Source organism: Neofelis nebulosa, chromosome 14 (genome assembly GCF_028018385.1).
Source record: "Neofelis nebulosa isolate mNeoNeb1 chromosome 14, mNeoNeb1.pri, whole genome shotgun sequence".
In the NCBI taxonomy this organism is placed as follows: domain Eukaryota; kingdom Metazoa; phylum Chordata; class Mammalia; order Carnivora; family Felidae; genus Neofelis; species Neofelis nebulosa.
This window is the reverse complement of record NC_080795.1, coordinates 43,644,608-43,670,535: the sequence shown is the minus strand read 5'-3', so window position 1 is coordinate 43,670,535 and position 25,928 is coordinate 43,644,608. Positions and strand designations below refer to the sequence as shown.

The 25,928-nt window shown below is 39.3% G+C and overlaps 1 protein-coding gene across 6 annotated transcripts in view; it reads right to left on the bottom strand.

The window, feature by feature from the left end:
- The window catches only part of CPQ (carboxypeptidase Q), a 558,393-nt gene that overhangs the window by 106,820 nt on the left and 425,645 nt on the right, over positions 1–25,928 (bottom strand). The window lies entirely within an intron of this gene.

Sequence of the window (25,928 nt, the reverse complement as noted above, 5' to 3'; positions counted from 1 at the left end):
CGCTGTACCAGTCAGAGTCCCCATAGGAAACAGATGGGATGCTCTAAGAAGGTAGTTTGGAGAATTTGGTGAAAGGATTATTTACAGAGAGTGGTCAGGGTTAAATAAAACCCATAAGGGATGCTGACCTAGGACTGGCAACAAAGAGAGCCATTACCACTCCTAGGCCTAAAAGGCAAAGAAGAAAGCAGCTATAGCTGCCGGAAAGGGTCACTGGAAGAGCTGTGGCTATTTGTGGAAGCCAGGGAATCAGCTTCTTGCTGGTGCCTCTCATATCCTATTGGGCCTCCCTATGGCCAAACCCAATCATAGGCTAGAGGGAAGGTGTGATTTGTTAATGTAGTCCATAACAGCCTTCAGGGCCACAGTATAGGGTAGAGAAAGGTGAAGATTTATGTGGACTGGTAAAAGAGAATTTTAATGTAAGTACTCAAGATGTCAACAGGCAGAGATGCAGTGCAGACATTCCAGGTGAAAGAGGATGTGAGCACTCCAGTTTGGGTGGCGTGTGTGTGTGTGTGTGTGTGTGTGTGTGTGTATGTGTGTAACTTAAGTTAATTATTGGCAGATAAAGTTGGCAACCAACTGGGGAAGGTCCTAAATATAAGGACGAAAAGAGACTGAATGTAGTTCATAAATGGGGATGCCTTGGGAACCAATGGGCAGGAAAGCAGGGAGACTGGAGTTGCGCCTTAGGGAGATGCTCCAGAAAAATGTAGAGGTGGACTTGTATAAAAACCACTGTGGTGAAGAGAAGGCTGGGGAAGAGGTGTAGTCCCGGGGACAGGTGACAAAGATCATGGCCACATGATGATATCCCAGTCTCTGAAATTCTCTGGAAAGCATATGGTGGATGAAGACAAGCAAAATTCCCAGTGAAAAGGCCAGAGGTCCATTTTAAAACCAGAAGATTCTTTATGTCATGATCTCACAGCACACCCAGGGGAGACAAATCTGTGTGTTTACTTTGGTAGGAGCGAGAAGCATGTTAACAGAAACCATGACATTTTAGAACCAGCTGAAGCTGGTGAGGAGCACATGCTCTGAGAGCATCAGGTGGATGTCAAACTCATGGATTAAGGACAAAATCAAGGAGTTGAAAGAATTAAAGTCACCAATGGTGGATGGAAGATGAATTAGAGTTGTGTACATTAAGAAACAGGAAAGGACATTTAGTTCCAGCAGACAGAGTATGGCTCACTTGGGGCTGTTTTCCTCAAATCCAGGGCTTCTTAAAGACACTACATGATGCCTGACAGGAAAGATTCCAAATTCCACATTGCAAAAATAGAAGCAAGATATACTTATGGATGCCCTCTCCAGGCCTCCAAAATTCCCTCTCAGTCTCAGACTAAAAGAACTTGCCTGCCAGATGGGTGGGAATTTGGCTGCCTCCTCTTAGAGCTACAGCATTAGGGAAGGCATTTCCTCAGAGGTCATCGAAGTTCCCACGAACATTTTACAAAACTAAAACAGCTCCAGAAAATCCGATATTACCAATAAGAATGCTGATAACCACAAGGAGATATGAGGTGGGCCTGTTGGCTGCCTTGCAGCTTTGTCTCTGCAATTCCAAGGAGACATTTTATCAGTGACAGCTACTAATCTAAAAGACCAGCACTGAGGGAGAGCCTGGATTTCAATTTCTGAGAGCACCTGACATACTCTCATGGGTGGAGGGAATGTTAACTATCCCCAGGGATAAATTGCAGTCTCTTTTGACAGGTGTATGAGCTCTGAACAGGGAATCATCAAATGCTTTTTAGAAATAGAAAGCTGGTAGGAAGGAGCCTGCTCTGAAGGCCAACATTCACCCCCTGGAAATAAACTACAGCATTATTAGGCCAGTTCACTGTTAGGAAATTATTTCTAAGGGAGGTTTGGAATTTAAGGATGCGAAGACACATCCTGGAGTATGCCAGCCAAGCAATTGGACCTATGTAGGGAGATACAGCCGAGAACATAGGGATTAGGGTCAGATAGGCCTGGGTTCAAATTCAAACTCTTCTGCTTAACAAATGGGTGACTTTGGGTGAATCACATAAGGCTTTTCAGCCTTAGTTTTCTCACTCATGAAATGGGGCTACTGAGATATGACTTTCAAAATTCTGGTGAAAATTAGTAAGCATTCAATTAATACTTTATTATAGATGTTATATACCCATCATAAAGATGACCCAATATATACACAGCAGTTTGATCAATTAAATGCAACTTGGAGCGATTAAAATTCTAATTTAATAAAGTTCTGGCAATTGTTCTTAAAGATGAAATTGCTGGACTCTGATGTCTATTCTATATGACCCTACCTTAACTTGGTTTGGATTATTTTTCCTTCTCCTCCCTCCTATCCCCTTCTTTCTACTCCTCTCTGAATCTTTTCTATAAACATTCATCTCAGAAAATATTTTCCAGCTGTGTGACTGGGTGAAGATGGTCCAATGAATATTGTAAGAAATACCCAACCTGCCCCATACTGTTCCCAGCAGATTCCAATCTTCACAGAGAGATCTCAGTAATGACTGTGGTCTGTGCAGGATATTGGAACAAGATTGAATACCTGCTAATTCCTGAAAAGATGGGTGGGCAAATACACACAGATTCTCAAAGCCCCCTCTTATTTTAGGTTGACTCTCATTCATATGTAATCAGTGGATTTTCATGTACACAAATTAAGCAATTCATGTAATGGGAAGTTTTTAAAAGACATTTGAAAGCTTTGGAAGTTCAAGTCTGTTATTTCAGTGACTACGCTGGCTGCCGCAATGTTGCATGAAGGATGCACTAACAGGCAAGCAGCTGTGGAAAATCCATTCCTCCTTTATAAACAGATCTTGAACAGTCTGGGGTATGCAATTTAATTGCAATGGAATGTATTACAGACATTCCTCTGATCATAATTGTGGGGTTAGAAAAGAATGTTATGGTCTTAAACTTATTCCCTGCAAGAAAATGGTCTCCCTAGAATCTATAAAATCTAAAAATAGATTTAAAATTTAATTAAAATTATTTCTTTGAGCAACATTATTAATAAAAAAACATTATTGCCAAACAATTAAAAAATCAGTTCATGGAATTTGCAGACATTTAATTTTTGTTTTCAAAAGGGGCAGCTTTATCTCTACCGTATTAAATCTCATTGAAAATTAGGGTGAGAAGCAGCTAATTAATAGCTTCCTAACTCATAGCTCTCCAGAAGAGAAAGCAACTTATAAACAGGAAAGGAAAAAAAAAAACAGTAAAAGAAAGGAAAGGACTGAGCAAGGCAAGAAAGAGAAGGGAAAAACGTCTCCAATCAAAACCCCATCAAAAGTATTATAATTTTAGTTTCTACATTCTTAATTTATCCAAGAATCGCCAAGTCTGTGCTAAAAAATTACAGGTATAAGCCTGCACCTTCCATCTCTTTGTAAAACTTGGACTGGCTGCTGGAACAACTTTGACCACATAGCTTAAGTCAATACCAACAGACCTGGTGAACCTCCAGTTCACATATAGCTAAACTCTGTGATAACGATTCATCTTTCCATCAAGTTGAAGAACTATATAGCAATAGCAAGACTAATTAATCACTGCTGCATTAAGCTGATACTACAGGCTTTCCCAAAGTGGGAATAATAAGGATACCATTTTGTTGAGTGCTTCCTGTGTGCCTTAGGCTTTATGGAGATTATTTCATTTAATTCTCCCAGTGACCCCAGGAGGGAATGATCATCATATGTCATTAGAGTCAGGATTCAAATCCGGGTGTCTCTGTTCTAAAACCCATGCTCCTAACCAGTTTTCTGTACCTTCTCTCACTGCCCTATCCCAGGTATCTGTAACTACTTTCTCCCCAGTGAGAAACTACTTGCACAATTTACTCCATTCACTGCTCTGGTCCCCCCAGTACTCATTTCTACCTCATGACATGGAGATAGAAATTCAAACTGGAGGTATCCTTGACCATGAAACAGAGTGAAGACTTGAATTATGTTAATACAGTGGCAGCGACTATCTACCAGAAGATGAACAGCAGAGCCCCATCTGTTACCAAGTCCCCTGCTGTATCTGGACGATACTCTCACAGCTGGCCAATCCTCCTGAGAGTTCCCCGACCATTCTGCCTAAAACTCACACCTTCCCTCTGATCACTCATTATCCTCCTTTCTATTATCTGAAAGTATATTATTCTTATAATGGTTTTATTATTTGCTGCCTGTCTTTTCCATTGGAATATAAGTTCCCCAAGAGCAGGACCTTTGTCTTTTTGTTCCAATTCCCAATGCCTGGCATATAGTAGATGCTCATTAAATATTTGTTGACTCACTAGGGGCGCCTGGGTGGCGCAGTCGGTTAAGCGTCCGACTTCAGCCAGGTCACGATCTCGCGGTCTGTGAGTTCGAGCCCCGCGTCAGGCTCTGGGCTGATGGCTCGGAGCCTGGAGCCTGTTTCCGATTCTGTGTCTCCCTCTCTCTCTGCCCCTCCCCCGTTCATGCTCTGTCTCTCTCTGTCCCAAAAATAAATAAAAAACGTTGAAAAAAAAATTAAAAAAAATATTTGTTAACTCACTAAATGGATAAATGAAAGAATTATTAAATATCAAATTGGACAAAAGCTGAGATGAATACCGGCTTCACCCTCCTTTTCTACAGCAACTTTTGGTAAGGCAATCCTACTTTCTGGGGATTCTACTATCAGCTCTTTCCAAGCAGGTTCTCATTGTCAAAGACATATGATATTTCATACACAGGCTGAGATCTAAATGTCCTATTATGGATTACACAATATGCTCCTATACCTTTCACCACTGTTACAGAAATTAACCACAACTTGAAAAAAGGCAAAAAGATGGGCAGCACATCTTTTCAATGTCATTCAGGAGCAAAGTCCACCTAAGAACTGTCTAGGAAAATGTTCTTAGTTTGACTCACTGTTTACTATTGATTAAAGGTCACAGACTTAAGTGAGTTTATATTTTAAATTGTAGATTTTGTCTAGTAGAGATGAAAATGATTTCTGTCCCAAAGAATAGATAATCCCAAACATTACAATTTATTGGCCACTAGGATATTAACCGGTTTTAAAAATCTAACCTAGCAATCTTATCCTAATATTTCTTTATTAAATTGCACACATTTAGTTTCTCATATGCTCTGTAAATTGGTATTAATATCTTACTGATTTCCTCATTAACTAATTGAATCAAATCTTTGACATGTGTTTATTTTGTATTTGCATGAAAATTATAATTTTTACCTTTTAGAAAATTATAGCTTAATACCACCCATCTATAAATCTTAAAAGAACAATTGCATCGTCATGTCTCAAAGGATAAGTTTCTCACAAAGTCATCATCTGTAATTTTATCCATGAGTACTTTAATATGCAAGAGCATTGAGCAAAGTGGTTACCAACACAAGACCTGGCCTTCTGTCTTCTCCCCGTGTGGTAGCAGATGGTCTCCGGGTATGAGCAGATCATGGGGAGAATAAGTATAAATCTTACACACATAAACACACAAACATACATATAAATGTAGGTGTATATATAGATGTATACATATATAAAATATACAGAGAGTCTATATCTATATCTATATCTGTATCTATATCTATATCTGTATCTGTATCTATATCTATCTATATCTACGTATCTGTGTGTACAATATTGGGCTTGTCCTTAACACCTCCTGACCCCTTAATATCCTTATTTCTTGCTTGAACTGCCTTCCAACTTTCACATGACAGTCACGATTTTACCATTTAGAAAATTATAATTTAATACCATCTACCTAAAAACCTTCAAAGAACAATCACATTCACATGTGATAAGGTCCTTATCTTTGAGTTTATGATTTTAGGTGTGTGCATGTGTATTTATATCTTCATATATAGCTATAAAGAAAAACCCACACCACCGTCCTTCTATCTGGTTTTGGAACACAAAATGACATTGACACTTCTTTGGAGAGGGGTAATTTTGAATCTTACTCATTTTTACATATTGGTCCCAATTTATTATTCTCCCTTTGTCCATACAGAACTTATCGTCCACTCTTCTTTCATGGCCTGATGTCAGTAAAATTCCCACCTATTTGAGCTAATGTGACTCCGTGTAATTGCTCTTCTGCAGTTCTCTCCACACTTGGGGAATGATGCTCACTAAGAAAACATCAGTAAAAATTGTTTCTGACAGAGCACACTGTGAGAACATTCAATGTATATGGGTCTTTGACTTGAAAAGACTCTGAAGATTGTTTCCAGTGTGGTGTTTATAATGAAGGTCTTAAAATCATCACAGGTTTTCTATGTGCTCAAATGAACAGATTATGATTTGTGGCTACAGAAACAAAGAGGTTACAAATCCACTGTGCAGTAGAAGGCAGGTGTTGAGATATACACCTGTGTTTCTGCTCATCACCTCCCATTCTGTTGGCAAACAGAGGAAAAGGAATGAGACAAATTGGAAGTATTACATGGACATGCTGTTGTAGACCTACTTCCCTTACTGAATATTGATAATTCTGTAAGGCTGGTTGACAGGAGTACTGCAGGAATGCCTGGGTGACATGAGGGAGCTAGAACCACAATTCTGTCACCCACTATTCAATGATCATGATATTGAAAGCCAACTGGTTGATAAAAATATGTCCATTCATGAGAAAGATCATAAGGAAGACTCTATGAACCTCTGACCAATGATTCTCACTTCTGCATGGCCAGGATAACGCATTTATAAAATCCAAGGTTTATTATTAAGGACTTAAACACATAGTTGATAGGTTGAAAAAGAAATGATGACTTTTGTAAGAGGAAGCCTTGGCCTGTTTTTACAATCTTTACAATCTTTAAAAAGGTACCAAAAAAAAAGTTGTAAGCAAAGGAAAAGGAGGTATTTTACCTATTCAAAGAACCTTTGATTAAACTATGCTACAACCAAAAAGGTTGAGTTGCTGTAGAATTGAAGGCAATGTTTTGCTGTGCATAGAGAACTAACTGGCCATGAGACAAACACCAGAAGCAACAGGTATTTCTATACAAGGAAGCCCACCTGAGAATTGGTATCATTATTTGGAATTGGAATCAGTCTTGAAAACCTGCAAAGACCCTTCCAGCTACGCTGTGGATCTCCATTATCTACCCCTCCTCCCAATAAGGAGGACAGTCTAAAATTGTCCCTTTTAGGTTACCTAATATAAATTCACAGCTGATTAAGCCATACTGATATACAGAAATCAGACTACTTGAGAGGGTATACCTATTAATTTTAGGTCATGTCAGGGTGGGCAGCCAAGGCCTCCACAAAATTCCTCTGGGGGCCTTTGTCAGAAGCAGAATTATGGGCTGGATGGACCAAGAGTCTACACTGAGATGGGCTCTTTCCATTTCCAGATAACCATAGTGTCAAAGTCACAAGAAGCTATGCGATGGAAAATAGGAAATAAATACATAAAAGAAAGTGTTACTACTAAAAGCAATCCCATCTGAAAACAGGCTATATTAAAAACATAATAAAATTTAGTACTAATGAATAACATGCATCATGTCCAGAAACCAGGGGGCAGGTTTGGAGGTAGCTTAGGCCAATGAAGAAAATTGATCTGGGAATGAGAGTCTTTTGGTTTCTTTCTATTCTTCATATTCATTTATACATCAGACAGCACAAATTTATCCAAAATAGGTGTGTCCATGATTTTGTGTAAGGCAGGTGGTTACAAAAAGACGACAAACTACTTGGCTAACGCTGCAAAATATCAGTGAAACTTCTTCCACCTTAGCTTCTGAGGGAAGGACAAGGAGAACAGGCATATGGTGAATAATTCTGGCCTTAAGCCATAATCCTTGAAAACAGAGCAAAATTAGATGTTGGTAAAAATTTTGGTGAATATTGGCTCAGTTATTGAGCTTTTATTTTATTTATGCAAATAGGCTTTTTCATTCTTGGTCACCTGAGAGGTTCACATTTGGCAGCTAAATGCAGTCCCTTTAGTTGACTATCTGCTAAAAGGACGAATTTTTTTTTACATAAAACCTTCTAAAATATAACCTTCTAAAAATTATTATTCAGTGAATAAGAAAAAATAGGCCAAACATGAAAAGCTTTCTGAATTCCAAAACAAAAGAAACAAATGTTTAAGAAGGAGTCTGGAAATGAATATGCTTTTAATGCAAACACATTTCACTTAAAGTAAAACATCAGTTCAAGGCACATCCATTAAATGCCAACACTCATGATAAGATTCTGGCCCATGGCAATCCACTAATAGGGAATCTACAAGGCTGAGGTACAAATTTTACATTTAAATGTAGCTAAATTTCCAATGCTATTATGGTTGACCCTCATTAATGTAATTTTTAGGACAATCCTCATAATGAAGAAATAGTGATTATTCTCAGTAGCCACCCAAAATATAATTACAGCACATTTGATTAAATGCTTCTGTGGTGAGATAAACTGCAATTTACACATTTCTGTGTTCTTTAAAAAAAAAAAAGGCTGATGATGATAAAGGAAGCTAATGCTACTTTGTGGGGTAACATGTTATTAGCTGTTCCATCATTCATACTCAAACTCCAGAATTATCGGGTAAGGTAAATGGTGCTTGAGATTTGCTGCTACAGACCCTGAAACAGTTCCCAGCACAAACTTTATAAATAACACCAGGAGTCCTGCTGTTTCATCTCCTGAGTCATTTTTCCGAAAGCAGCTAGAATTCTTGACAAAGGTGTAAGTATGCTGTCCTTTACTAACTAATTGAACTGGTAAGAAGACGGATTCTGAAGGCTATGGAACATGAAGCATGAATTTTTTCTTGCTTAATTTCATACAGAAGATGTAACGATCGTCCAGTTATTGTAACTAGTGGAGTGACTACTCGAGGTGATCACAACATTTACAGTGCACTCAGCGCTGCAGAGCAAGGCAGACACTAGGGATTCTGCCAAACATGACTTGGATATAAGGTTTTGAAAAGGAGATCATATTCACTCATCTGGTATCTACTGAGCTCCTACTGAGGTCCAAGTACCTTGCTAAGCCCCGGGCAAACGATGTCGGGCATAACTTAAATGTGTCTGCTCTCATGGAATTTCATGGAACCTTCAATCTAGGAGAGTACATCTGCAGAAATGAGAATAACGAACATAAGATTATATCCCAAACTGCTTGGGATTCCACAGATGAAGCTTAAAAAGGAAAAAGCCTCATTCTCCCCAAGTTACTGATTTTAATGTGGTAAAGACTATTTAGAAGCATGTTGGAGGGTGACAGAGGCTCTTTCACTACGGGCATGGTGCAGACTGGGAAATGGTATTCTTCCTTACTGTCTCTGGGATTTTGGTTCTTTACAATGACATATCATTTAATGATGAAAAAGGTAAAAAAAAAATCATAACCATAATTGTAGCCAGGATTTACTAAGTGCCATGGCCTTAACTAAACATTTGACATTCATTATCTTATCAAATCATCGTAATGCTTCTGTAATTATTATTATCCTCATTTTATAGATGAAAAAACTTGGGCTTAAAGGTTATGATGATGATTAGAAGTGTAAGAGTCTGGTGAAAGGATCTGTAGACTTTTGTACCTTGTGCTGAATTCATCCCTTCATCTTAAAGATGAAGACCACAGGTCGGGGAGTCTTGGCTGCATGGAGTGATGTGATAGGGCAAGTCTATGAATCTGCCTCCCTCAGAGTATCCATGCCCACATGACCACCCATCTTTTTTCCCCAGGGAACGTCTACTATGAACATGTGTTTTTTGAAATTCCTTCTATTAGATTCAATAATAGAATGTCTGACGCGTACATCTCTAAAATTATATCCTTCCCTTGCTTCTAATTCAACCTTGCATGTGTGGTAACAGACCTCTAATCCCATTTTACTTATTTAGGGTGCAACCCACTCTGTCTGTGGTCAGTGGATTGTCAGTGGAATAGCTACTGTTCATCCCTCTTAGCTTTTAAGATCACTTCTGTCTGTGGAGAAATACCTCATCTCATTGAAAGCTTTCTTTTCACATAAATCAGGGCTGGGATGGAACTTCTCTAGTCCAACAGTCAAATGAGCCACATACCCAACAAGTTTGCCCCATTTTGGCTGACTGGAATTAAAAATTTCCCCAGCCCTGTGGGCTCTGGGAATTGTTCAACCTCCAGCTCCCTGATAGCTGTTCTTTGCTGAGTGTTATAGAATTTTACCCTATACATGCTCAGCTCAGTATGTAATAAAAGACTCAAAGAGAACCTCATGAAGATTTCTGGATCTTTTTTCTGTTTATCTCCCTCTTCTCTGGTACTCCATCCCGTAAACATAGCTGCCTCAGACTCCCCGAACTCTAGTCTCTGCCTTTGCAATTTAGCAAGACTACTGTGTTATGCTTGGGTTTCCTCTCCCTGCTCCATGGCCTGAAATGTGTCTCCAGTCAGAAAACTGGGGCAATCATAGGAGTCATCTTTTGTTTTCTTTACCTCAGGGATCATAGACCTCATTTTCCTTTGTCCAATGTCTGAAATTAGCTGTTTAATATATCGTGCACAGTTTTCTAGTTTGTTTGTTTTTTTTAACAGCAAAGGACAAGTCTAATACCAGTTTCTCTCTAATGGACTGAGGCATCTATTAGCTTCTTTTCAAAAATTAAACACAAGTCATTTATTTTTTGTTTTTTAAATTGAGATATAATTGGCATACTTACCAGCTTCTTGAAGGTAGAAAATATGTCAGGTACTGCTGTTGCTCCTACATTTCAGCACCCGATAGTTGCTTTACTTCTCAATATAGCAGACAAGTATTATATATGGCAGGCAAGTTAGTAGCACAAATTATAGAGCCAACTGCACTAAGTTTGAATCCTGATCTTGCATGTATCAGCTTGTAGTATATGGAAGGATATTTTACCTCTCTGTGCTTTGATATACCCATCTGTAATATAGGAATAATAATAATCGTAACTATCTTTTTGGCTTGTTTGAGCTTCAATGAGCTAATGAGGTAGAATGCTGCTTGGCATATGGTAACGCTCAGTACAGTTGCTATTATTAATATTACTATGAGTCATTGCCAAAAGGCCAGTTAGCATATTCCTGTATGACTGATCCTTTGTTGCTTTGAAATTTCATGCAGATAATCAGAGTGAGTTAGTCAACGAAATCACATGATATTGTTTCATTGTTATAATAAGGAATTATGCACCCCATTCTTCCCAGCCAATCGTAAGTAAGTAACATTAAGTTCCTAGGCTGAGAACAAAAGATGTTCACAAAAGCCACATTTTAGGATACAAGGGGATTATAAATGCACGTTGCTTTTCATCTTTCCATCCAGATTAGCAATGAAAAGGCATATGTGTTCTGCATTTCTAACAATTAGATTTTACTGGAGCTGCACTAGTGGCAATAGATCAGTAAAAGAACATGGCAGTGAATTGGATTGTAAAGTGAAGTCTCCTTTTATAGAGCAAATGATGGCCCACTGATTTATCTATGCCATAAATCTGGAGTTTCGGATGTAGGGTCTGTAAAAGGGCTGTACCTTGGTCAGCGTTACTTTCAAACATCAGGCTTGGCCTCTTTAGACAGCTGCTTTCAGACACATTAAGAGCTATTCCTTTGGGGAGATTCTCCCTGGAGCTTTGATGGGGTTCTTAGGAAAGAGGAGGTCCCAGTATTTACACTTGCTAGGCAAAGATTTGAAAATCACTTGTGTGTATGCTTAACTAGCCTGGATATCAGTCATGCGTCCAAGAATCAAATACAAATTAAAGTTTTAACATAAACAAATATCCTTGGTATTTGCTCTGCAAACCAGTCCATGTGCTACCACCATGACTGTTCTTCTGCCTTGGGAATAGTCCTTCCTTATGTGCCTGAAGGCCCCCCCCCCCCCCCCATCTTGGTCCTGGATTAAAATGGCCAGTTGTCAGGTGACCTCAGCAGAGATGTTGGCATCATCTGAAGTTCATGTCTTATAAATATTTAATGGTAGTGTTCAGAGGATAAAGGGATAAAGAAGCAATTAAAACTCACACTCCTGACTGGATACTGTGATTAAATTCAATTCTGGTGCATTATTTTAGTTTGATGTAGTACCATGGTGCAGGGGTCTGTATGCTATCACTGATCTAAATAATCTCCCACTGATGTACATGAGAGATCTAATATCAGAGAATAACAACACATCAGTCATCATTTCTGAATTATCTAACAGCATACACCTTATGAATAATACTTTGAATTTAAATAATCTTCCTTTCATAAAAGATCAAAGCCTTTGTTTTCTTATCTCTCTTAACAGCATTTCTGTGAGGAAAGAAGGGGATGGATTTGTATTCCCCTGTTTTTAGAGTATGAGAAACAGAGAACCAGACAGAGTAAATCATGTGCTCGGGATCATATACTAATACAGAACTTAAGAGAAGCCTTAGATATTGGAGTACCAATCTGTAACCTTTCTGCGGGATCAGGGTTGGTAAAGTATTTTTGTAAGGGGCTAGAGACTAAGCATTGTAGATTTGGCAGGTCATATAGTCTCTGTTGCAACTTAACTATTCAACTCTGCTGTTGTAGCATAAAAGCAATCATAGACAGTGTGTAAATGTAAATGAATGAGCATGACTGGTTATGATGACTTTGTGTGTGTGTGTTATGTGTCTGTGTGTGTGTGTATTTTACAAAAGTAGGTGGTGGGGCAGATTTAGGTATAGGCCATAGTTTATTAACACCGATACTAAATCATGGCCCATGTTAAATACTGTCTCAAGCTTAGGGGCCACTGTATACGACAGCAGAAAGTGACATTTGTACATGCTTCCTCCAGTATCTTCACAAGATGAATCTTGATCGTCACAAGATGCATGCTCTACAGGCTGTAAACAACTCTCCATTTTATATACGAGGAAACTGAGAGGCTAACTCATTTATCCGAGGCTGCATGGTTGTAAATGAAGCATGAAGACTATAGCATGAGTCTCCTGACTTCCAATCTTTCTCTTCTGCTAGCTGTCCCATGGGAAATTCTTGCTTCTACCTGCATTTTCAGGTGAGGAAATTCTAGGATCTGGGAGGTTGAATGACTTGTCTGGGGTCTGTTAGTAACTGCCAAGACTGGACACACCATCTGTTGGCTTCCAGACTAGTCTTCATTTGTGAACATTTACATTATTTTGAACATTATTGTGAACATTTTCCAGGAAAAAAAGGTTTAACTAGAGAGAATGATGGTATGTCCATTGTATTTTATTTTTTTAAACTTCCTGAAATGAAACTATTTTATAAACAATTTCTTTGATGTACCAAATAGCATCCAGACACTGAATAATATTTTTTGATTCACTTTATGTTTTTGACTATTTTTTAATGCTTATTTATCTTATTTTGAGAAATATATATATATATTTGGAGAGATATATATATATCTCTCCATATATGAGAGATATATATATATATATGGAGAGAGAGAGAGAGAGACAGCGCAGAGCCTGTTTGGGATTTTCTCTTTCCCTTGACAAAAATAAATCAGTCTGGATTATTATTTCTACTCATTAGTGACAATAGTGTAATCTATCAATTAACCTAAGACACATATGAGTAAAGAGGGCTTTTAGCTTCCAGTGTAACAGAAGGCATCTGTTCAACACAGAAAAGTATCCACAAGCTACCAGTGATCATCAGTTCCTAGACTCAACAGAGCATCCAGTTGCCAGCAGGGGATCCAAGCCTGGGAGGTACTGCCATGTTTCCAGACTCTGGATCTGGACCATAGGCCAAATGACACCTTCCCGAGATTTCTTAAGCCTCCTGCCATTTCTACCTTCCTCTGACAACTCTGGTTTTGCAAATTTGTGCTGACTGAGAAGACCTGCTCTGGATTTCCCAGCTTTGGGGGGAAGGAGTTTCTGGTGGTCCCATTAAGAATCCAAGTCCCTCAAAGGTTCTTTTGTTATCGATAGAATTAACATTCCTGCCAGGGGCTTCGCTTACATCACAGGTGTCAGCCACTCTCCCTGCCCTGCGGAATGTTAAAAAGTAAATACTAGAAGGATTCACATAGTCCAGCAATGGAACAGTTGCTAACACACTAGCCAGGGCTAAAAACCGCAAATGACTAAAAACTTTGGAAAAAGCAACATGAAGGGTTTTCAGACTTTTCCTACAGGAACACTCACGACTGAAAGCCTTATTCTAATTTTCAGTTACATCTGGTGACTGTTTATTTAAGACCTTGGTTAGAAAATTCAGTTTAAATATGCATCAGTGAATTCTGTTGCCATTACAGGCTGGCAAAACCCAGTAATGAGTCTGGCTGGCTTTTATTTTAAAGTCTGAATTAGCATATGCAGGGGACAGTTTCCCTAATTGTCAGATCATCCTAAGGAATTCAACACCCAACTTCCTTAGGGATAGATCTACCCCTGTCTACACTCCCCTAGGTCACCAATAATCTGCAATTCTGGAGACGTTGATGTCTCTCTTTTTCTCCATAATTCTTACTCTGGCCTTCACTTATTCTATTTCCTTGGTTGAGTCCATTACTCAAGTACATGTCATTGCTTTTCCTGTCTCCTTTCTTCCTTTCTGCTTCTTCCTTGACCCTTTCTCCCTTTCCAATTTATCTCCTGTCAACCTCACCCACTTTTCTTTGTTATTCTCCTTTTAATTGCCCTTGTCTTAATTGCCTAATTTCTTTTCCTCTTTTGCAACTTGTTTCCTTTTTTCCACTTGGAACTTCTTTAAGCATTTTAAAAACCAATTATCACCATGTTGCTTCATTTTTAATAAACTTGATTTTTAAAGTGGAAACTCCATTTCCTTAGTGTGCTATGGCAGAGAGGTAGACATAAATTAATTAGAGCTGGCTGAGATGGGGAACAGAAAGCCAGTCTGAGTTCTGTGCCAGAATGAATATGAAGCAGGTAGCAAGGAGTATGAACACATACCTATATCCAGTTTAGCACACACTATACTCACCAAATATATACAGCCTGTCTGTGCCCAGAGAAAAATAAGTTTCTTTTCATTGAATGCCAAATGAAGGCTGTTAAGTCAGGTCCTGGTGAACCGTTTTTCTAAAATTTTTTTATTGAGGTCTAATTGACATATAACATTATACTGGTTTCATGTTTACAACATAATGCTTCAATATTTGTATACATTGCAAAATGATCACTGCAATAAGTCTAGTTACCATCTGTCACCATATGAAGTTAACTTTTAGGATTTACTCTCCTGGCAACTTTGAAGTCTGCTCTACAGTATTATTGATTATAGCTACAATGCTGTATACTACATGCCCATGACTTATTTATTTTATAACTGGAAGTCTGTACCTCTTGACCCCTTTACCCATTCACCTACTCCCCAAACCTCCTTCCCTCTGGCAACCACCATTCTGTTCTCTCTATCTATGAGTTTTGTCTTGTCTTGTTTCTTTGCTTTGTTTTTTAGATTCCACATATAAGTGAAACCATATGGTACTTGTCTTTCCCTGTCTGACTTGTTTTGCTTAGTATAAGTCCCTCAAGGTTCATCTATGTTGTCACAAATGGTGGTATTTCATTCTTTTTTATGGCTGAGTAGTATTCATTACATATAAATATATGTATATATATATATATATATATATATCTCACATATTTTATATAAATATATATGTATCTCATATCTTCTGTATCCATTCGTCCTTAAGTGGACAATTAGGTTGTTTTCATATTGGCTGTTGAAAATAATGCTACAATGAACATAAGGGTACATATATCTTTTAAAATTAGTGTTTTCATTTTCTTCAGATAAATATCAGAAGTGGAATTGCTAGATTACATGGTAGTTCTATTTTAAAATTTTTGAGGAACCTCGATACTGTCTTCCATAATGAATGCACCAATTTATACTCCCAGCAACAAGGCATGAGGGTCCTCTTTTTTCCACATCCTCACCAACACTTGTTATTTCTTGTCTTTTTGATAACAGCCATTCTAACAGGTAGTGAGGTGATATCTCACGGTTTTGATTTGCATTTCCCTGACGATTAGTGGTATAGAGCATGTTTTCACGTGCCTGTTGGCCATCTACCTGTATGTCTTCTTTGGAAAAGTGTCTATTCAGATCCTCTTCTCATTTTAAAAGTCAGATTGTTTTTTTTAAAATGAGTTCTTTCTATAAAAACATAGAAACCCTTATTAACCCCTTATTGGATGTGTGATTTGCAAATATTTTCTCCCATTCAAGGGTGTCTTTTCATTTTGTTAATGGTTTCCTTTGCTGTGCGGTTTTCTCAGTTTGATGTAGTCCCACTTATTTATTTTTTGCTTTTGTTGCCTTTGCTTTTGGAGTCAGATCCAAAAATTTATCACCATGACCAATATTAAGTAGCTTGCTGCCCATGTTTTCTTCTAGAAATGTTATGGTTCAGGTCTTACATTCAAGTCTTTAATCTATTTATGAGTTAATTTTTGTGTATGGCATAAGATAGTGGTCTAATTTCATTCTTTTGCATGTGGCTATGTGGTTTTCTTAACACTGTTACCTCTTTTTTCATAAGTTAATTGACCATATATGCAAGGATTTATCTTTCGGTTCTCTATTCTGTGTTACTGACGTATGTCTATTTTTATGCCAAATCATACTGTTTTGATTACTACAGCTTTGCAATATAGTTTAAAATCAGGGGGCATCTGCTTCCAGCTTTGTTCTTTCTTAAGATCTGATAAACTATTTAAAGAGAACAAATTCAAAAATGGTACAGAGCTTTTTGCAATTGCTATGAAGTCCTGTTTCAGAAATATGAGTAGTTAAGTCAGCTGAAGATAGTCCTACAGGGACAGTGATGTCTGTGCATTGGCTGAAGTACTCAGGTATATTCTCTAGATACCCAAACATTCTGCTAATATAAAATCTGAGTAACACAGACCCACTAGCTAAAACAAAATTTAGTTTCCCTAAATTTTGGGCCTTCAATAGCCTCCCTGAGTTTTCAGAAGGCTTGGAGTCACATCTGCTAATATAGCTTTTGATTACAAAACACAACAGTTGGGCAGTGCAGGTAACAATAATTATCTCAGTAATTATATTCTGTTATGCATCGTATACCCAGGGCCTTGGGCTTTTGTGGAAACACAAGAGGCACCCAGAGTATCTTTAGAGCACGTGCTCTCTTCCAGTGAGCAGGTTGATAATAAGCTCTACCTGAAACAATGAGAAGGCAGATTGCTTCCCCTTTCATACCTTCTTCCTCCCCTTTCTGGCTCAGCAAATTTCAGTTGTGTTGCAGAGTGGAAAAGAAGGGAGAAAGCTGTACGTGAGGAGGGAGGATGGAAACTGTTCAGGAAGAAATCCAATTTCTGTCTTGTGCTCTGTGTATTTCAAAATGGAAATGATACACTTATTAAAGTGCCCATTAAGCCAACAATACAGGGAAGCATAATGGGGTTTAGGAGCCCGGGAAGGAGAAGAGGCAGGTCAGAGAGAGGAAACAAGATGAGGGCAGTATTTTTAAGGGAGACTGCAAAATGTTCAACCAGGGAAAACAAAATGCCTACACACACTTCATTGAAGAGTGAAGAAGTACATCATCTCATACTGGCAACTGGCAATAATATCTCTCTTGCAGCCACAGAAAGATCTATTGGTGTCTAATAAGACAGTGGAGAATCTAGGTAGTGGTGTGAATTCCACAAAATGAGTTTAATGCATCAGGGTAAGGTTTATTAAATACTTGATATATTGACTTGATGTGAAGAATTATATCAGATTTGTGAGAGCAAATATGGTTACCTACTAGTCAAAACAGGGACACAGAGAAGGGAGGAGAAAAAACACAGAATCCCAACTGTGTGCTAGATGTTTCCATATATGTTGTCTCATTTAATCCCCCAAAGATACTGGTACAGTGGGTATTATCAGGCTTCATTTACAGATGAGGAAAAAAGGCTCAAGAAGGTATGTAAATAACCTAAGTTCATACAGCTGGTCAACGGTAGAGCCAAAATTTGAGGGCAAATCCCATATGGCTTCCACCCTGTCATGCTGCCTTATGAGAACAAATCTTAGTACCTTCCAGAAAGGAAACAAACCTTAGGGATCACCAACCATGTGCTAGCTACTTTGGAACATACTTGCACATTCTTCATCTCCTATAATTTCAGCTCTACCGACATGCAGACGATTTGACAGACAAACAGTGTGCAGCCTCTTCAAAAGATCATTCAAGTCTCCACCACTGCAATTACATAAATCTGGTGCCTACAGTTGGGAATATTATGAAATCCCCAGCATTTGGCACCCCTCCTGAACAGGGAAATCTCATTTGAAAGCCAGAAGAAAGGCTTTGGAAAGAAACAGGGTAGGAACGCACAAGAGATTTCTCAACTGTGCATGCACTGCCTTGGTGATGGATGCTTCTGCTGTCCCTACTGGGGCCAAGCAACACAAACATTAAGTGTTTCTGCAGACAAAATGGGCCTGGCTCTGGAGGACAGGTCTGACTTTCAACAATTGAGAAAACAATGGCACAAGGACATGTTTTTTAGTCGTTAGCAGCCTGGGTGAGAAGCCACTGGATAAATTCTTTTCCCAGGAATTTGGGCATCAGCAGATGATTGTAGCTAGTATTTATTGAGTACTTGCCTAGGGTGTACCAGGCGCTGTTCTAAGCACCGTTCTACTACTTTAGGTGGAGATATTAGAAAACTTTCCCAAGGCCACTCGCAGCTGGGAATGGACCACAGACAGGGGTTTGCTCCAAGATCTGCCCACTTTGCTACTTCTACCACACGGAACTGGTAGAATTTTGTCATTATCAAGAGAAGACACTGCTGATATTCTCCCATCTGTTATTTGCTTTATATTCTACAACTGCTTCTCACTACAGATTTCATTCATTCATCTTCCTGTCTCCCTCTAAAAGTATATTAAAGTCCTGTTTATGTTTCTCCCACTGAAAAACAACAACAGCAATGTTCTTTTACCCCATACCCTCTCTAGCTACTGCTTTTTCTATCTCCTCCCTTTATGGCTAAACCTCTTGGGAGAGTTTCCTTTCTTGCCATCTGTATTCCCTCATCTCCCACTCCCTTCCCAATCTATTTCACCCTCACTATTCCCCTGAAGTTTCACTTGCCAACCCCACCCTTCTGGTTGTTAAATCCAATGGGTATAAAAGTGTTTTTCTAGGACATTGGACCTGATTGACCATCTGTTCTTCTTGAGACTCTTCCCTTGGCTTCTGTCAGGGGGACACCTTCTCTTGGTTTGCCCCATCCCTGGATGTCTCTTTTCAGTTTTCTCTATACATTTCTCTTCCTCTGCCCATTCTTTAGTGTTCTCAGCCCTCCTCTTTGCCCGGACTGTCCACCCTACTCCCGTAGCAGCATGACCATTGAGTACTAATGACTTACTTCCCCACTGACCCAGCCCTTTCCTGAGACCCAGACACATATCAAACTATGTAAAGGACATCCTGCCCCCACCTTCTAACCTAAAGCTCTTTGCTCCCTGCTTCTGTAAATGCACCACCGTTCTCCAAGCCTAAAACCTGGCCTCATCCTTTACCTTTTCTTCTCCTTCACCTCTCATATCATATCACCAGGCCACAGCATTGCCAGTCCACCCACCTTCTCCATCCACTCTACCACTGCTCTTGCTGGGGACATCAGCACCCTTTGTCTGGTCTTCTTACCTGTCCCAACTTTGTCCCCATGATCCACGCTATCAAAACTATTGCCAGAGTGACCTTTCCAAATACAAAGCTCTCCTACTCTTTACTTGAGCTCCCCTTTGCTATGAGAGGTCCCTACTCATCAGAACTTACATGAAAGGTGTGTTGTGATAATGCCCCTGCTTATCTTTTCATTTTCAGTTTTCACCACTCTCTTGCCTCCTAATTCTCAAACACACCAAACTTCTTTCAATTCCTTACTGTGCCAGGCTCCTGGTTTCTGGGTGTTCCCACATACATCCTTTATACGAACCACCCACCCCTCACCATCATGTCTTTCAGCTGACTGCTGGGTAACTCCCACTAGCTCAAATGTCACTTCTTCTTTGAAGCCTTCCCAGACCTCCAGAGCCTGGACTTGGTGCTCCTTACATGTGTTCCTACAGTCCCCTGTACTTCTAATAAGATGGCAGTCAGGACACTGTTTGGTGGTTGTCTCTTTGTGTACCTATATCTTCTAGTAAACATAGGCTCCGGAAGTAAGCACTGACTCTATCTTGACTATAGTTGGACTTCTAATTCCTACCATAGTGTCTAGTGAATAAATTTAAAAAAATAATTTATAAAATACATATAAAAAGAAATATAAAAGGTGTTAAATATTTTTGAATTAATATCTTCTAGGGGCTAGGAAGTGAGGAGAAAGTGGAGTAGCATAACCAGGTGAAGGGATGACCAGAAGGCAAAATAAAGAAGCATGGGATGGTAACATTCCTAGGTACTCTAGCTCACATTTTCCAGTATTGTAGATGAAGGATTCTTCTGGAGTCCAATGAAGGCAATGAAAATTGAAAGAGAAGACTCTGCTTTCCAGGATGTCTTTCAGGAAGACACCCGGGATAATTGCCCAGAGTATATGATGAAACAGACAAGATGTTGGTTTGTTTTGATACAGAGCAAGAGAAAACAGAGTGAAGGAAACCTATAGGGTTGTTAGTCCCCCCCTTTTTGTCTTGTTCAAGATATTTGTCAAATTTAAGCTGACCGTTTCTTTGTCTCCCATGGAAAATGAGCAGGCTGTACTGATGGCATGAGGGAGAGCCATGTTTCTCAGTGCTTTCCCACACACCCAGAGGACTGAATACTTTAACATGGGCTCTTGAATGCAGCTCAAGCTCTCAACTGACTGGTGAGTGGTGAAACATGGTCTGAAGCAATTTATTGCTTCAAGATGATGGCAGGAGGTAGATCTGGTTAGAAGTAGCGTGGCTCATTTTGAACAAGGGATGTCAAAACAGAGGCTCTGCACAGCAGCTGGCCCTTTGGAACATGGCCACAGACATCTGAGGATACACTTGCCATTTAGGGGCTCTCTTCTGCCCTGGGATACCCCTATTAATCTAGAAGGCCTGGAAACTAGGATGGGGGCCATTACTCTATTCTAGGAAGGTTATAATAATTCATAGGAGAGAATAGGTACTGAAGGATGAAGCAGTTGGGAAAGCTTCATAGAGATATTGGCATTTGTGCCAGGCCTTGAAGTTCTAGCTTCTAGGAGGGAAAAAGGGGAGACATTCCAAGTAAGAATTTTCCACATACTGTAGGGGAAAGGCATAGAGGAGGATTTGAACAGGGTATGCCCAGGGAATAAGGATTAGACAAGCTTGGCTGGAGGGGCAGGCTCTGGTCATAGAATATTGGAAGTTGAGACAGAACAAAAATACCCTGCAGTGTTCTACAGGTAAGATCAATGGGGCTCATTTACCCAGCTTCAAAAGGCTGCAAATAACTATTTTTTATGTTGAAAAAGAAATCCAATAATTTGTATCACTTGCTGCTATGAATCTGATAAAAAGCTTTTCCTGATGACTGTAACAAATGGCCACAGGAGCCCTGTATTCAGCTGTAATATTATAATACACCCCAGGAGAGTCAGGTCATATTGATTTCATTGGGCCACTAGGCTGTCTGTACAGTATTCCCAGAGCTCAAGCACCTTCACTGGGTTCCATTTTATTGTTCTATGTAGATTTAGAGAGAGCCAGATCTAGGGAAGGCTAGACTATGGGTGTGCAGAGAAGATGGAAGCACAACTACAGTCTTTAAGAAGTTCATATGGAGGAGGAGATAAAATAAGATGCTCCAATAATGTAGGGCAACATGTCAAAGAAAAGCATGAATGAGGACACAAAAGTAAGAGATAGATACGGAGCAACTGGAACTCTCATACTCTGCTGGGTGGGAATGTAGACAGTGAAAAACGGTAAAGCCACTTTGGAAAATAGTTTGGCAGTTCTTTAAAAGTTAAACATACCTCTACCCTATAACCCAGCAATTCTACTCCTAGATATTTTCCCAAGAGAAAAAAATCCACAAAAACTTGTATCAGAAAGTACACAGTAGCTTTAGACATAAATATGAAAAAAAAACCCAAAAATAAGCTAAATGAGTATTTAATAGGAAAATGACTAAACGAATCATGGTATATTCACATAATGGAAAATACCCAGCAATAGAAAAGAAGGAACTGATAAGGGAGACAACATTGATGAATCTCAAAGAGAGGATGTAGTACTAAAGAAATATGATATCCTGTGTTTTATTCCATTTACATAAAAGTTCAAGCACAGAGGCAAAACTAACCTCTGGTGATAGAAATCAGAATGGTGGATGTCTCCGGAGATGGGGGTGAGTTTGGGAGTTGACTGGAAAGAAGAATAAGGAAACTGGGATGATGGAAATATTATATCTTCATGTGGGTGGTGGTTACACAGGTGTAAATGATTACCAAAACTTACCAAACTGGGTGGCAATTCATTGTATGTCAATTCTATCTCAGTAAAACCATGAAAAAAATATAGGAGTTGGGTAAAGAACAGCTTCAGGGAAATGCTGCCTTGAGCAGGCTTCATAGAGAGGCTAGGGGAAAGGTGATTCAGGTGGATAAAACAGATAAAAGGTCAGGAGGTGGGAAAGTGTATTGTGAGTCTCAGAAAGGGCTATGTTGGCCATGAAAGGTAGGCTGAGGTCGTTACAGTGAGTGGGGAGGTAGGAGCAGAAAACACTGGTTATATATTCTATAAGATTCACCAAGAAAGAGAAGGCAGGAAGAATAATAACTTGAAGGGATTAAAATGCCTAAGGAATTTTTTTTTTAATTTGTTCGTAGCTTGTTTGTAGGCCAAAGGGCAGAATCACTGAGGAGGAAACATTGAAAAGAGGAGATAATTTATAGAGCAAGGTTCTGATAGACATGGATGGTTCACACTTAGAAAGATGGAGGAACCTGTGGACTCTCTGTCAGGAGGGAAGGTGAAGGACTGAGTAAAACTCTGAAGGGCTGGGGAGAAGCAAATCATGAGAGCTCACAATGTTGCCCTCTATTGTCTTAATATGGTGGGAGGAGAGATCTTCACTGGAAGTGACAGAGGTATGGCTGGAGCTTGGGGAGCTTAGGGTGCTATAGAGAATATTCCTGGGATGAATGGAAAATTCTGAGAATTATACAGCATGGATTGATAACGGAGATAACTGCCCAGGCTTGGGACTGGAAAGCATGGAGAATGAAAGCATATGGTGGCTACTGAGAACATGCTTGAAATGGGTCATGGCTAGAAGTGTAGGTTAGATAGGGCAGGACCCATGGGGATTACAAAAAGGTCAAGGGTCTGGAAGTCAGGAAGAAGAGGAAAAGGTTCAGGAGGCATAAGAACTTTGGTAAGTTTAAGGTAGTGTTCATCAGTGAAGGTTGTTTCACTACTCAAGATGTTTGAAGGAGAGCAGTTCCCAACGATAATGAGTTCCAAGGTATGCTGATGGATGGGTTGAATGGTGATGACATTCAGCAATGGAAGTTGGATTCACTATAGATGATGGCAGAAGACGTGTAGAAAGGGACTGAGGAAAAGGCTGAAGTCCTTGAGAAAATGTGGCAGAGTGTCCCCACTAACACATTTCTCTTTCTCCCTAGGTGAACAGGAAGTTGATCTGAACTTTTGTTACAAAGTACTATTTTAAATACTATATTATTTACTGTATTTAACTTCTTTTATTCTATGAAGGTAAAAATGCTTGAGGTGTATTTTAAAGTTGATCTTAATCAAATCTTTATGAGTAACACATAAGTGGTTTCATCTTCATTTTACAAACAAGGAACTTTACATCAGTGCCCTCCCACAGCCTTCCTTCCAATTGGGGTAGGATTTGGTGCACAAAAGTAATTGCTGAAATCACTTGACTATTCAGAAAATGATTGCATTAGACAGAGGGCACAACATGTTATAAGTTTCAATATCTGAAAAGAAGGTGCACATTTTGACACTTAAAAAATAAAATTTAGAAGTGCCTGGGTGGCTCAGTCAGTTAAATGTCCAACTCTTGATTTTGGCTCAGGTCATGATCTCACAGTAGTGAGATCAAGCCCTGTGTGGGGCTCTGTTTGGCATGGGGTCTGCTTAAGATTCTCTCTTTCCCTCTCCCTCTGCCCACCCCCACTCCCCTAAAAAAACAAAAAACAAAAAACAAAAAAACTTCAATTTATGAGAAGAAAGGAAGTTTTTGTTCTTATTCATCTTTTTACTTCTTTCATTGATTTTTTTTTATTGGAATAATTTCTTCAAGATTTTAAAAATCAAAATTCTTATTTTAGGACTCCCAGATTCCTATATCAAAAAATATATTCAAAAGGCCAGGGGAGCATTTTGGTGTATCATGAATCAGAAGGAAATGTCAGCAGAACTGTTTCTACCACTTATTGATTGTGTGTCTCTTGGCAAAATACTGCCTATCTGTGCCTCGATTTCCTCATGAAAAAGAAATTATGCAAGCGAAGAGCTATGCAATGTGGAATGTAAGTACTTAATGTACTAAAAAAACAGTGAATTGCTAGCAAGATTTTAAATAGAAATTAAATTAACAGAGGTGGCTGGGTGGCTCAATTGGTTAAGTGTCTGACTCTTGGCTTCAGCTCAGGTCATGATCTCACAGTTTGTGAGTTCAAGCCCTGAATTGGGCTCTGTGCTGCTGCTGCAGAGCCTGCTTAGGATTCTCTCTTTCCCTCTCTCTTTGTCCCTCTCCCCACTCGTGCTCTCTCTTTCAAAATTAATTAATTAATTAAACTTAAAAAAATTTAAATTAACAAAAGAAAGTCAACTTTGACCTGAAATAGCATGCTGGCAAGGTATTCCTAATCAGGCATCTTCTAGAAATGAGTACTGATCAATGAGATGAGAACTTCCACACCTTCCCACCACATCTAACTTCTTCATCAGCATCCACATACGCTGCCTTCCTAACTATGACCATAGAAGAACTTTTCAAGCTTATCCCAAAGCCTATTTCCATACTTGTGCATTAGATCCTTTCCCCTTTTGCCTACTGGGAGAATTGCTTTGGTCATTCTTTTCTCTTCCACATCATCAATTTTTCCCCTCTTCACTGGACTGTTCTCACAAGCAAATAAACACATTATTTCTCTATCTGAAAAATCTTTTTCTCTACTCCATTTCTCCACAAGATCAGAGAGCCAGTGAGAGGATCCTTGTCCTTGGCTCTGTGCCTTCAAAGGCCACATTCTAGTCATTCTCCAGCCATGAAGTTTCCTATGGGGTAAGGCGTCCATTGGGACAAGAAGTGCTTACCCAGAGCTGATGGTCCCTGCATTGTAGACCATTCTCTGGATACCTCATACCCCAGAGTTCTCTGTCCACCTGGCCCTTAGACCCTTACAGGGTGCTCACAGTCCTCTGAACTGGGTCTGTTTTCCCTAGAGTGGACCATGTTGCTAATTTACTCACTCCTAGGCTTGACTGATATTCAAGGGACGGCCACTTATGGGTGTGTGGCCAGAGCTTGGACATGAAGGCTGAGGTGTCTCCACCCAAGCAGACAAAGCCCCTCATAGTATGGGATGGAGCTGGGAAGGGAAGGGGTTTAGACCACAGTCCCTTTCCTTGTGCCACCAAGTTATGACATGAACTCCAAAGCCCACGAATTCTATATCTGAACTTGATTTTCCAGGTCCTTATGAAAGTATATTTGTCAGTGTAATGGAAGGAACACATTTTATTTAATAGTTTTTTTAGCTTAATTTATCCATTTTACATGCTGAAAATATTGAATTACATCTCCATTTATTCTTTTCCCCCATAAATATTAAGGGTGCACCCTAATAACCAAGAAAGGATTACTTAAAAAAATGTTTCCCTTTGTGGCAAAATTCCACTAAAGAATGGTCTATAGTCAAGAGCTCAATTTCTCTCCTCCTGTTCTCTCTTAAACACATTTGTGTCATCAC